Source organism: Coturnix japonica, chromosome 5 (genome assembly GCF_001577835.2).
Source record: "Coturnix japonica isolate 7356 chromosome 5, Coturnix japonica 2.1, whole genome shotgun sequence".
NCBI classification, from domain to species: domain Eukaryota; kingdom Metazoa; phylum Chordata; class Aves; order Galliformes; family Phasianidae; genus Coturnix; species Coturnix japonica.
This window is the reverse complement of record NC_029520.1, coordinates 14,104,568-14,118,748: the sequence shown is the minus strand read 5'-3', so window position 1 is coordinate 14,118,748 and position 14,181 is coordinate 14,104,568. Positions and strand designations below refer to the sequence as shown.

At 39.1% G+C, this 14,181-nt stretch overlaps 1 long non-coding RNA gene across 1 annotated transcript in view; it reads right to left on the bottom strand.

Annotated features, from left to right (window-relative positions):
- LOC107314629 overlaps nt 1-13,435 on the bottom strand; it is a 51,362-nt gene extending 37,927 nt beyond the window's left edge. The window contains exon 1 of the long non-coding RNA XR_001555535.1: nt 13,362-13,435. This is a non-coding gene — a long non-coding RNA (uncharacterized LOC107314629). The remainder of the gene's footprint in view (nt 1-13,361) is intronic.
- Nucleotides 13,436-14,181: the final 746 nt, after the last annotated feature.

The following is a 14,181-nucleotide window of genomic DNA, read 5'->3' as shown; positions in this document are numbered from 1 at the left end:
TCTGAAGATAAAGGGAAATTAATCTGACTTTGTATCTAGCTCTCTTTACAGCAACTCAACAGCACACTTTAAGAACACACAGATTCTGATTCGACCTGAAACCACCTGCTAGGGCTCACTATGCAGTTTAAGACTTAAGCTAACTGGTTTTTCAGAAACTTCACCTCGTGATCATTAACAACTGCTTAAAAAAAAAACAAAAAAAAAACAAAACAATAAAATCCTCATAGCAAGGATGTTGCAAACACAGACAAGGTTCTCACTCAATTATCAATGGCCTCCACATGTTCATCATCATTTCCACATCCATACTGGGAAAAGGAAAAAAAAACATGGCCTTCCCTTCTATTGATAACACACAATTTTATCATTTAAGGAATCACTGCATGCAATCAAAGAGGGTGAGCACTAATTTCTGAAACATGTTTAGCTCGTATTTTAACCTGCATTCTTTCTCTTTGCAAGACACCGACTCACTTAAAACCTTTCTAAAGGAGATTAAAAAAGGGGGAGGAGGGGGTCAGAGAGCAATACCCTAATTTGTAGTGGTAAAATGTTAATTTGGAATTGAAACTGTTAATAAACCATATCAAAGGCAGTTTTAATCATGTAAGGAAGTCTAATTAAATTAAAAGACTGTCACAGGGAGTCTTTGACCTGTTTGTTCAAAGTTAAGACTGGCAACTGAAGTTTCACTGCAGGGATTCTAGGATCTGAAAGCTTTGGGATTCCCCTCTGGCCACCTTTGATTCTTATTAGATTCCCCACCTCAGGCAAAAAAAATCCTAGAGGGAGATTGCCAACATCCTGGCCCAAATACGTCCTTACTGGGGCGCTGCTCTGCTTCACTGCCCTTTTCAAAAGCAACGTAGTGCAGAAGATGCAGGCCACGGAGGCAACTCCAAGCATAGATGAAGTCCTAGGTGAGCTCTCCCCAGCTCCTTGATAAATTCTGCTGATACTGGGAGATGCTAGCTCACCAGAAAGAAACTTCATGATTTACTGTCTTTAGACTCTTACTTAACATTTAGAGATGTACTTGCTCATAGCCAAAAAGCAGTTCTTCTAGCAACATTAAATTTCCCATTAGTGAAACACAGATAGTTTCACATGCTTTTTAGGATGATCAGCTCTGACATCATTCCACAAGCAACTGAGGAAGTGATGGAGTGGGTTGGCAAGCAAAGCATGCATGATGATGTGAGTGGGGGAGTACACCTTGTAACACTGCAGAGCAGATAGCAACCTACATCAAGCATTAACAATGAAATCAGCACAACTGGCTGCCTCTCTCAAGCGCCTGTTAACACTAACACGTACAGCAGGAGAAAACAAAGAGGAATAATTAGAGGTCTCTGTGTGGCAGCAAGGCTGCAATCTCATTGGCATCACGGAGGTACAGGGGAATAGCTTACCAGAGCACTGCACTGGGGGGGGGGGAGGAGAGGTGGTGTGCAGGCTCCTTAGGAAGGACAGGCTGGAAGATGGGGAGAAAGAGTTGCCCTTCCTGTGAGAGAATAACAGGAAAGCATAGAGCTCTGTCCCAGATTTTGAGCTCTTGTGCAGAATTTCCAGGTGTACAAGTCAACCCCTGCTGCCCCCTTCCCAGCATTTTCATGGAAACATTTACATTAGGGGACAGAATCTCTAAGGCACAGTCTGCCATCTCCGGAGTTACAGCTCCTTTTCTGGAGCACAGCTGTCACAACATGTTTGTACAGCTGCTAGTAATCATAGGCTATGACCTTGACTAAGATCCCTACATTAGAAATAAAAATTATGTTAGGTGGCCGTGGAAATAACATTATTCCATGTAAGGACAGAAATAATTTAACCTCCTAGAAATAAGTTTAGATATGCAATTTTTAAGTGGTAGACTGGGGAGAATTCATGCACTGCAGTCATGCATACAGCATAAAATACATTTTAGGCAAAATATGCCCTCCTGACTTCCAGAAGAAGAAATAAGAGTCCTGAAACAGAACTACATTGTGAGGAAAGCCGCATTCAAGAGCCTGTGTACAAAAACTGAGTTGGAAAGCAAACCTCATTCACTCCTGAACTCAAGAACAAACTAGTGCAGTGCAATCAGGGACTCTCTAGAATGCATTTGTGTGAATTTGAGCTTCTGTGGGGTGTACCTCAAGGTTTTCTGAATACATGAGTAAAGAACCCAGGGGAGAAGCAAGAGTATCAGTTCAACAACCTCCAGCATAGGACCTTTTGTCACCTATTAGCAAAGCTGGTACTGCTTAAACAATTGACTCTTTTATTTCAAAACTACTTTAAAGCATTTAATCATAACAAATATAGAAAGGGATGAACACCTTCATTTTGACCAACTGCAATGCTAGAAGATGCCGTTTGATAGAATTAGGTCAAACCTTAGTTTATAAAAGCAGCAGAAAAGGCAGAAAATGTTTTGTTTCTTTCAGATTCAGTAATGGCTGTTTCAACCAGAATAAAGAAGAAAGGATTCTTTTTTTTGTTGTTTCTAACATAAGTGCTAAACTACACACAAGTCCTAAACCCTATTAAAAAAAAGAGTCCAACCTTATCAGACCTATGTTATAAATCAGTTTGTTCATTCTTTTCAGAAACTGAGATGATTTTTGATGAACGGTCTTGTGTTTGACAGATTTCTAATAGCATGTGACTGTCAGGCCATTTTAAGCGTGCTTTTACCTGCATCTTTCTTGGTGAGGACAAGTGAAAAGTGTGTGATGGAAACTTGAAGAAAGGGAAGTTGATGATGGGCTGAGCAGAGGAAATAAGGCAAGTTATTGATTTTCTGTCTTTGACCCATCTTTCAGCAGCACCACAACAATGGTTTTCAGTTTTGCATTTTTGCATTATTCAGAAATATGAAGACATGAGGCATTTACTTGAAAAATCTGCTGGGGAACCATATGCGGAAAATTCCATTTTAAATGGTTCCTATGAAATTGCAAGCATGTAAAGACAGAAACAAGGTAGAGTAGCTCCAGAAAACCTCATCCCCACTGTTCATTTTCCAGAAATATATATATTTGTATCAGATGTAATTCACGCACTCCCTACACAACACACAAAAATCTTTGAAAGAATAATCACTATCTACATGAAAGATTAAAAACAATTACAAAAAGCTCACCTTCCTCTGCAGGTAATTTCTGCAAAAATCAATGAGAAGTTAGGACCGCTAAATTTCTTCTTCAACAATAAAAATATCTTCAGAGAAAAAAAGGATTGGAAAACATACCGATGTAGACATGTGAATCTCCGTGATCCAATTCAACAGGAAATCAGAGCTAACTATCAAGCAGTATCTTGTAAGAACTTCTAACTATTACTAAGTAAATTCCAAGTTTTCAATATACTCGTAAAAATTGAATTAGATAGGCCAAAAGGCAGTGAGAAAAACCTCCAGACTTCCATATCTGCTCACAAATGGATCGATAGAGCACTCATGAGTCCAACCCTGTGTGATGGCAAAGATCTGAGCATTCTATGTTATTACTGTATTGTAGTTCATTTAATGCTGCAACTATAGTTCATTTAATGCTGTGCTGGCTTCTCTTGCATTTTCCTCATATAAAAGTTAAGTATCCACTACAAAAATGAATCATCTAAACTCCAGGTAAAAGCTATCACAGTATGAAAGTAGAGATCACGCTGTGAAAATGATATCAAATGTGATATAAAAAGAGCTATCCTATTGAAAGTGTTTGTGGTTTGTAGTTTACCTCCTGTTAGCATCTCTCTCTATATTGATTTCAAAACCCTGTTCAGAAAGGCAACTTCAGAATTTTTATAAAAGTACTGGAAGAGTACAGCCTGCTAGAATCTTTTTATAAGAGAAAAAACAATAGATATTAAACACATGTACACACAAACTATATTAGAAGAATGCCAAGGTCACAAAGTAAAGTACTCAGAGGTTTTGAGATGACATCATTAACATCCTCTGCATAATCTTAATTCAGACCCCACCCACTGTATGTTTGTTAAGACACAACGACTTCTTCTCCCAGGTGATCCTGACATTGTTCTTCTCAAACCAATGCTCTGGGTCTGGCCTGAGCAGAGAAGGAGATTGCCTGCCTATACAATCTTCACCTGCTCTTAGAAGGGACCTGGAAATACAAGATAAGCAAGACAAGGGACTAAGCCAGGGGTTGAATGATCACAGGGTTAGCACTCTTGAGTTCTGCCTGTGCAGATTAGGGTCAGTATCGACCACTTCATCCTGAAAAAAGTCAAGGCAAGTTACTTGCACTAGCCTTCCCACACAGTTTGTTATTTATTTGCAGCATCTTTACTTTCTGGGTCCTGAGAAAGAGCTCCAAATCAAATGAGACTGCACTCATTAGCAGCAAACTGGAGTCTGTGGACAGACAGGTTTAGACGCATTGCACTGTGGAGAACTGCAAAAACACCAGGGCCCTGCAACTCCATGTTTGAACCACCCAGCTTTCCTATGTCTCAAATGTGAAAGCAGAAGAGCCTCATTGGCCATCTCAAAGTAAACACATTTCAAGAATAAGTGTTACTGTTTGTAAAACACACAGCAAGGAAAAACCCATGAGGAAATCAGCAATTCTGTGCTCAGCCTCAGTCTTGAGCAGCATACAGTACAGCAAGCCTGGGACTACCTGAGCCACAGTGAGAATAAAAACAACTTAAAGCTGTGCTCATTCAGCAAACACCTTCCACTTAGTGCACAGAACTATGCAGGGGGCTGTGGGAAAAAGCAGTGTGTGACCATGTAATTAGAGGCACTATCAAAATGTATACACACAAGGGGGCCCAATTAAGGGTTCGTGGATAGTATTTATATGTGTATATATGTGTGTTTAAAATTTTAACTTTTGAATTCTTGGCTTTGTTGCAGTGTTCATGTTTCTGTACCCTTTAATCTGTTATTCCATATGTTGTTTAAAAAAAAAAAAAAAAGTACAGAAGGGAAGAGGAAAAAAAAAAAGCCTGTAACGATGCATTGTATGGAATGGCACTGATACCAAAATACAGGGCTGATACTATGAGGTATTTACTTATATCTTTCCACCTTAAAAATCACTTTTTCTCTCCATCTGTTGAAAACACCTAAAGTCCTCAGCTACTTCAAAGATTTCTACTTCTAGTTCTTCAGACTTTAATACAAAAATGACTGATTTGGCATCTCGCCTTACTGAAGACAGAGACTCTGTAGCTTTAGCAGATTTGGCCCTGAAGTACCCTTCTAGAAGGTTTATTTTCCTAAAAATCAGATTCCCTAGCAAATATGGAGATAAACTGATCCATAGAAACCAGGAATTAAATGGAATACCATGAAGACAACAAGCAGTAGAAAGAACACAAAGAAGACTAAACTGAATCCAAGTAAGAAAAGCATCATCCTTGAAGGCAGAAGGAACTCAGAGATAAGGGGCTGATATGGTGATACTTCAGTTCAGCAGAGAAGTGGCAGGAATTTTCTTTCTTGCTCTGTGGTGCACATGCTTCATAGTCTGACACTAATGCAAGGTTCAACAGCAGCATGTGCCTGTGTAAGATACGAGGGTAAAAGTAAAGAGCACATCAGCACAATCACCCCAAGTAACATAGATGCTAAAGGAAAAGGTGTCTTATCTGGTTAGCCACCAAGAGAAGCCCTCAAGAAAGAGAGGTAAAGGAAACTTTTGTTTCTATTCTTAAAACACCTTTGATGATATCAGAGCTCCTGTTTTTATCCCCTCACAAAAAGAAGTTTGATGTATCAAAGGAGTAGCTGTAGTTGTTCTGGTCGCACTCTTCTATATCGGATTATGTGTGGTGCCTTGCTGAATTTATTACATAAATGGTTGAATGATTTTATATTACAAGGAATCATTTTATTCCAGCTGATTCCCAGTCCTACTTCCAGTAGTTGAGCTGTGTCATGCCCTCTGTGTATACCTACAAATGCGTGACCATGTCTTTCACTGTAATGAGAACCTCACAGCTGAAACTCTTCAGAAGTCTCAGAAAAGTAGCTGGGGTTCCTCCATGGAGGTTAAGAAAGGAGCTGTCACACAAAAAGCATGACAGCTCAGAGATCAAGCTGTTGAAAATGTACACTATCTGACCGTATCTAGTTGCTCTACTAAAGCAACAGGATAGGTTATGTTTTTCCTTAGGTATTACGGCACAAGTAACAAACATGGCTTTAGATTTAACCATTTTATTCATCTGCCTTCCAGGCTGATGAAAGAAGCAGAGAGCCAACAGCAGTATATTACACAGGGTGAGGACGCACAGCCATCTCTCTACCACTTACAATGCAGAAAGAATCATCATCCAGGGCTAGCATGAAGGTGAAAGATCCAGCATGACTGAAACTCACCCTGGGTAATAACAGTGCGAAGCAATCTTGAAGGTTCCCCTAAATCCAGCTGTTGTGAACAGCAGGCTGTTCCTTTAGCAGCAGAGTGGATCTTTCTTCACCTCACTCCCTATGCAGCCAGTGGACTGAAATCATCTACTCTATGCATGGAGCTCAGCTGTGCTTATTATATATTCTACCATCTCTTGCAATGTCCTCTGCACTAGGCTAAAGTTTTAGGGCTATCTCATAGAAGGAACCATTGCAGAAAATACTACCTACCAGGTGTCATTTCTGAGGGACAGCATGCTTCAGCAGATCTATGATCATCTGCTGTTGCCATATTACAATATGACACTTGACCTTGTTCCCTAAATGAAAAAGAGATGTGGAACTAAGAGCTATTCTCCTTAATGCCAGCAGCCACGTGGCCATTTCCAAAGTCACACTGTTTGCATCTCTCTTACCAAAACCAGGGAGGTGTGTGGGTAAAGCATTCTTAAGGGGTAGCCTTAAGCATTGTGAGATCCTCTCTTGTCTAGAATAGGCAAGGAAAAGCCACAAGTTTCTTGTATTTACAAAGAAGTGGGTATTGTGAGAAAAGCAGTGCTCTGGGAAGGCCTACTTTTATACATATTGAAGATATTTAGAAACATCTCATTCAGATACACTGAAAAGTAGTAAGAAGCAACAAGTCACACATGAGCCCAGTTTAAAGTACCAAGTCAGCAGTACAAACACATTGCCCATCTACAATACCAGAGACTGTGAACACTACCTCTCCTCAAGAATGAAATAAAGGAATGCTGCCATCTTACCCAGTCAGTAGGAACAACATATAAGAGCTAAACCTGGATGAAACTAAACTGGACTATTAGTAAACTCAGTACTTTGTGTACAGTTCTAAACAGAACATTTAGGAATTGAGCTATTTATCATGGAATCTTTGATTAGTCACACAACAACCCATCTGAACACTTCGTGAATTCCGTGCACATTAGCCCATGGCAAGGTATTCAAGTCATGACTCCACTTAGTCAAACAACATCTGCAGCTCATGTGAATGGGCAGAAATGCAAATTGCATGCCCTCACCTCATTGTCATGTCAGGATATTTTAAAAAGAAGTAAGAAGGAGCAGAGAGGAGTTCATGAAACACTTAGCTGAACATATTCCCCAGTTTTAAGATGGGACGTAATCGCAGAACACAAAGGAGTATGTTTTCCTGTAATTATGCAGTGCTCCATTAATGCCAGATCATTTATAAAATACCTAACTGGAATTGCCAGATAGTTCATTGAAACCATTGTCTCTTCGAAGCTATTGTAGCACATTCTTCCACTGATTAATTGCACAGAGCAAGACTTTTGACTTTTAAGATCTTTCCCAAACATCTCCCTACAGTATTGCCTTCAGTTCCATGAGGTGCTCGCAATTTAGCTCATGAAAGGTGGTGAAGTTAAAAGCTTCTTTCATCAAGACATTTCTGTTAAAAATTAAGTCATGAGCTTCCCAAACACTTAAAAAATATTTTTTTAAAGATATTTCTCAATAGATCTTTGTAATCTTTTCAAATACTAGAAGGTCACTTATGTTTTCAAGGCCGTTTAGCAAGGTCAGGTTGTAATGAGCTGCAACTACTTTATTTGTGATTTGTGGCTCTGAGGGATTAATTGTCCCCACTCTGTCTCATCCACAATCTAAGGCCGAATTGTCAAAATGATCCATGGCTTTCGTCCCCAGGCCCATGGTTTCATTATTAAGGTGCGTTCTAATCGATAGTAGCATTTTTAACATTTTGCCCCTTACGTTTTATCAATCCTTATTATCTAATGACCAATACTGAACTGGCACAAGGTTTTTCAGAAACACACTGACAGATTACAACAGGCAGTCACATGCATTTGTAATTAGACTTCATTACCATTACAAGCGCTGAATGGGAGCAGAATAGAAAGGCAGAAGGAATGTACCCAGTTCACAGAGCTCATCCCATTTCTTAGAGCCCCCGCAGGAGACCGACTCTTAAAGAAAAAAAGAATGAAAGAAAATGCATCAAAAAGCGTAAATTTCGGATCTTTTTCGGGTTAATATGTTCCATTTACTCCATCCCAGCTGCCCAAGCGACGTTAGAAGCTTTGGAAATTGCTATCTAGAAGTTACAAAGTTTTGGTCTGACAAAGAAAACAGTCACTGCAAAACAAAGCCAGCCCATTAATTCAAATACAGAAACGTTGAATGTACTTAGATTCCCTTTCACAGTTAAACCTGGTCTCGTGTTGATGCGACAGATATGAACACTAATTTTCTTTCCGTCCTGGAAACTGGAGCTATGACAGATAATGCTATTGCCCCATATCTAAATTCACTACTGGCTCTTACAGAAAGCTGAGGGGACAGATTCTCCAGTGCTGCATACTGGCTTAGTTCCACTGAGGTCAAAGGAAAAACACTAATTTACATGTGCTGAACATTAGGCCCAATAGTGGTCATTAACAGAATATTGCTCATGAGTAACATTTTCCAGGCTACAGAAAAGCTGAAATATTTTCAACTCCATAACATTCATTTTCTCGTCTTTTCTAGGGGAAGGGAATCCCAGACTGTCTTCATGAAATGACACCTCTGGCCTTCTGGCTTTCTTACTCAGGGAATCTTGACACCTTTCCAAAGTGACCTTGTCAAAGCAAGCAGCTTCCATCTCCAGGCAGCATGTGAAACTGCAGGCTACATACAAACACGCATCAATTTCACTAGGAATAAAATGTGACACAGCATCCCAATGTCACACATGGTGCATGCAGTGATTTAGAACTACAGCTAAATATGCTACCATCCATGTATATACATCATCTAAAGAAAAACAACGCAAAAATCACAACAATATTAAGCCCAAACTGAATTTTTGGCCACAAATCTGAACAACATCCTTATTCGTCCATTCTGACATTATGAAATCTTTGTTGGTTTCAGTTAGCTCAAGATTCAGTTCAGTCATTGAATTTTTTGTAAGAGTTTCATCTGCATGCCTGCATTCTGATTTATTTTTTAAATTCTATTTCCCTTTTCTGAAGTAATTCTAGAGATGATTGGGGAAAAAAAAAGAAACTTAAGTTTAAAGTTCACACACACACACAAGATCTCAGCAGAAACTTAGCACTGACCTCTAAAACTACCTAAAATTACCAAGCGTTAAGACTCTCTGCACCCTACCACACAATTACTAGCCAAAGATTATATTGCCAGGGCTACCATAATGACACTGACAAGTTCCACCATTCTTGCTGAGCCTACGGATGAGAGAATTATCAACACAATTCACTGCATTCAAATTTTTTTCCATATGTTGGGTTGGTTGGTTGTTTTTCCTACAAAGTTCACTAGAAAACATGTTTTAGATGCATGTAAATGAAAGACAAATCTGGTATGATGGAGAGAAAGAAAGAAGTAAAAAACAAGGTAGCTGAGCTTGAAGCAAAGCAAAACACGTTTAGTAAGTCAAGAACACTAGAAACTCACTGTGTATATCTTTTAGGAGGCATAAAATCTAATACTATATGGAGAACATCATTCCTTTGCAGCTGGCAACGTGAGTTTTGAAGAGCATTCCACGTATTAAAGACACCTAGGTGCACCAAAACTATCATTCCTTTGAAAGAGATGATTTGCAAAGTATGGTATGAGATATGGCGGTTAGTAGCCATGCAAATCAGATGTCTTATCTGCCACTGTAGTCCAACCCTGGCCTCCTGGGCCTTCCTGGCACCAGCAAGCAAAGCCACCCACTGGAGCAGGCCTGGAAGCTGCAACAGTTCCAGTCTCCCACACCCACCTGGCAACCCACTGCCAGCACCTCACTTTGCTCCCAAACTAGAGCATTCATGTAAGTTCTGTGTTACCACACCACACTACCAAAGTATATTTCTGTTGACTTCCCCCAGTCCAGCCACTAGTAAGACTTACCAAGACTGCCTTCGTTTAAATACTGCTTTCACTAGGATGAGTAGATGCCTGCCCTTCCATCTCACTTGATCTTGCTTCTCTTTTTTGTTGTGTTTGCTCAAATCACTGCCTGTTTCTAATTGCACTCTAATTTGAATTCAACAAGAACAAGGTAATTAGGCCAATAACACACCACATCCAGTTTTTCCAGGGTAACCTCGTCAAGTCTGACCATTCAGTTTCTGCACACAGCACATTCTTACTTGTAAACACACTATTCTTTACTACAAATGTTAGAGATAAATCCACTTAAACAGTGGAAGAATTTCAAAATTAATCCATAGGAAAATAATGACAGAAGCAAGGAATAGCCTTCAGAGATTCTTTTCAAAGACTTAACACAGAACTAACTTAAAAGTAAACACACACAAAGCAGCACACTGCACAGAGCTGGTTCTGATAAGCTCTTGAGCTGATGCACGTCGGCATCCAGGACCTCCTCTGCTTGATGTGGTTGCAACACACGACCAATTAGCAACATGTACACTACTATGAACCCCCTCAAAATTGTCTCATTTCAGAATTGTTCAGTGAAGGATAGAGAGTGTTATACAACACACCTGCTTAAATCTGAATCATACGAAGGTTTACTGACGTTGTCTGTTCAGAAATCCTATTGTTTCTGCTAGTAGGTACACAATCCCAGTACAATAATGAAGCCTGGCTTCTCCATGCATCTTCTTCATTTTCCTGGTAAATTACAAACAGCTAAATTCATGGCAACATTTTCTGTAAAAGAGCATTTGGGGGTGGTAGGTAATATTGAACAGTGTTAAATAAGAAGGGACTTAACTTGGGAACTCATGAGCAAGTCTGTACACATCTTCATTTTCCAGAGTCTGTAGCTTAAGCTTTCACCATTACATCTGGTTGGTTGGATTTTTGTTTTGCAGGTTGAGGTTTTTGTTTGTTTTCTGTGGGTTTATTTGCTTTTTAAAAACAAAATGCTTTCAAATACTCAAGAAGCTGGGACAGTCTCTGTCCTCTTTTAAAAATGTCTCAAAACACAAAAACAAGTTTAATAGATGGAAGAGGGTGACAAGCATGTTGAACCACTGAGCCATTTTGGCCCATCTGAGACTGTCAGAACACGCAGAACAAAACATCAGCTTTGTCCGTAACAAAGCATCAGCTCAGGTATAAATTCATTGAACCAGTATGACCTCAAGCACAAAGTTCTAATTATGATATGCATGGCAGGTTCTCTGAGAAATAGAAAATACACAAAAAGTCATGGATACTACTGGGACTTTTTCCTTCCTCCTTGGAAAAAAAAAAGTCCTTGTGTCTGTTATGTTCAAATTGTTTTGCACATCATGAAGTTGAGCATGAAAATAATCCAGTGACCTAAAAGGCTGAAAATATTGTATCACAGCATAGCTGAATGACCAGGCTGTTTCCTTTCTAAGCTAAAGTATTTCTGATAATTCTTGTTTGCCTAATTTGCAAACTACACAGAATCAAGACTTCAAATCTTTTTGTAACATTACACCCTCCCTGGAATGAGCCCATTAATAACAAGTGTTAAATAAAACAACAAAAGCACGTGGCAAGGATTTCAATTGTGAATGTAGCTAGATGCTCAGCTTTAGAGACTATCTCCAAAGGTAGCATTCTTTACCACTCTTTAAAAACTCCCTCTTCCCACATCCCAGCATGCTTACCAGGCTAACAGGGAGGTAAGTCCATACTTTGCAATACAGAAAACGGGGAAAGGAAATTTGGACAACAAATAGCAGACAGTCATATGCTTTTGAAAAGGATAGATAGCCACCTGAACACTGCACAGAATAAAATGAAGTGCCAATTTTAAGATTCCACAAAAGAAAATTGGTAGCAACAATTGTCTACATTCAACTGCAAGAAAATCAAACACCACTGAATCTAAACAAGAAATAAAAGCTTCAAATCAGCATTGGAATCATTTCTGTTTCAGGATCCCCAGAATTTCTCAGACAGACCTTCTCAATTCACTCTAGAAAAAGCCCCACCAGAATGCCTCCCAAGAGAGGTGTCACTCAAGAGCAGTACAGCTGGCAGAGCCTGTCCTTATTAACACAATGAGAATCATCTAACCTAGCTTTAGACATCCAATGGGTAGACATTTAATTGTGAGTTTGTCACTGTAGGCTTTTCTACAGTCAATGGAGATAAACAGGCATCTCCAGGGGACAATTCATCTGACTTGCCTATTTTAGGCTGAGATGAATCACTCTCTGAAAGTGCCCATTTTTCTTCAATTGACTGTAAAGTGAATCTACAGTAACTTCCCCAGATTTATACATCTACATCTCATATTTTGTTGAAGACACCTGAACTATACCCACTGTTACTGGAGCTCAAATCAGCATCTTCAGCAAATAAGCAATGTGAAGTAACTGTTCAGCAGAAGCGAATTTTTCCACACCAAACCACATTTCTGTTCATTTTCCAAACCCTGTCACATATAATAATGCCGCCTTTGAGTTAGTTGCAGTTCCAAACCAATAAGTCTCCACAATACAAAAAATTAAAGACAAAGTTGAGTTTAACTCTATCTGTTGCAGTAATAATGCCTTGGTTTGTTTTGCCCTTTTCAGAGCTGACTTCTACAGGGTAACTCTTCTGACTCCACCACTGAAGCACCTTCAGTACACACACATATTATTATAGAACACAATGAGCATCTTTCATCTGTAATTTTTCTTCCCCTGCAGCTACAACAAGCTTTTTCTTCCCAGACACATCCACTGACACAGACTTTCAATTTTTAGTTTTAAACCTTTGTCAATCCATAGCAACATACAAGCTGGATGGATGTTCTACCAAAAGGGAGCAACACTTCCATGTATCTCCCTTTCATAAGCAAGATCTTACAGATACATATTTATCTCCATGGGATAAGCTGATATTGCACATTCAGAAGGCTCTTTTCAACTATTATTTTTAGACAGATGATCCATTAGAGAAATACCAAGCATTAGCACTATGTTCACAGATATACTCTAAACCTTAAGGCTAAAATGAGTGCTCAGATAGAATCTAATCCATGACTTACCGGACACCATCTTCACCGATGTACAATGTACCCCACCTCTTTCTCTCACCAAGGCTGAACCAGCAACTGCATTTCTGTAACACAAAAATACAAGATACTCCAGTTAAGGTAAACAATTTGGCAACATATTTAGTATGCTTTGGATGCAGGGTTTTTTGGTTTGTTTTTTTTTGTTTTGGTTTTGGTTTTTTTTTTGGCTTTTAAGAAGTCACAGCTTCCAAAATGTCTTAGATTAGTAGCTAAAATCATAAATGAGGAAAGCATAATGGAAAAAACAAAAGGGAAACTAAGATAAGAAACTCTCTTCACTACTAAGATCTCCTTTATCAACTTGTTCATTTTTAATATATCACAACTATTATCACTAGAAAGAATGTTTGGGCATGTGACCAGTTAAACAATCAAAGAATTAATCAGTTTCGTTCTGCTCTATCAATTTATTTCAGTCTACAATTTCACTCTATACTGCATTGCTACAGAGCAACCTATTTGCTCAAAACGTGCCTCCAGCAGTCAGTCAAGTTATTGGGTATCTGCTTACTGATCTTCTTGATGTTGCCTTTTGGCAGATTCTCCTCTCTCACTCATATGAAGGGAGAAAATTAACCCTGGCTTATGTAAAGCTGTGTGTAAAGTCAGCTCTGAAACCAGAGCTGTCACCTACCACCATTCTATTCATTTACTGAATTTTAGCACATTTTAAATGTTGTCGTTTAGATGCTTAAATGTACTTTTGCAGACGTACTCTGCAAACCTTTTGCCATCATTTATAATGTAATAGTACCAGAAAGGAACAAATTTAACCAGAATTTTAGCTTAA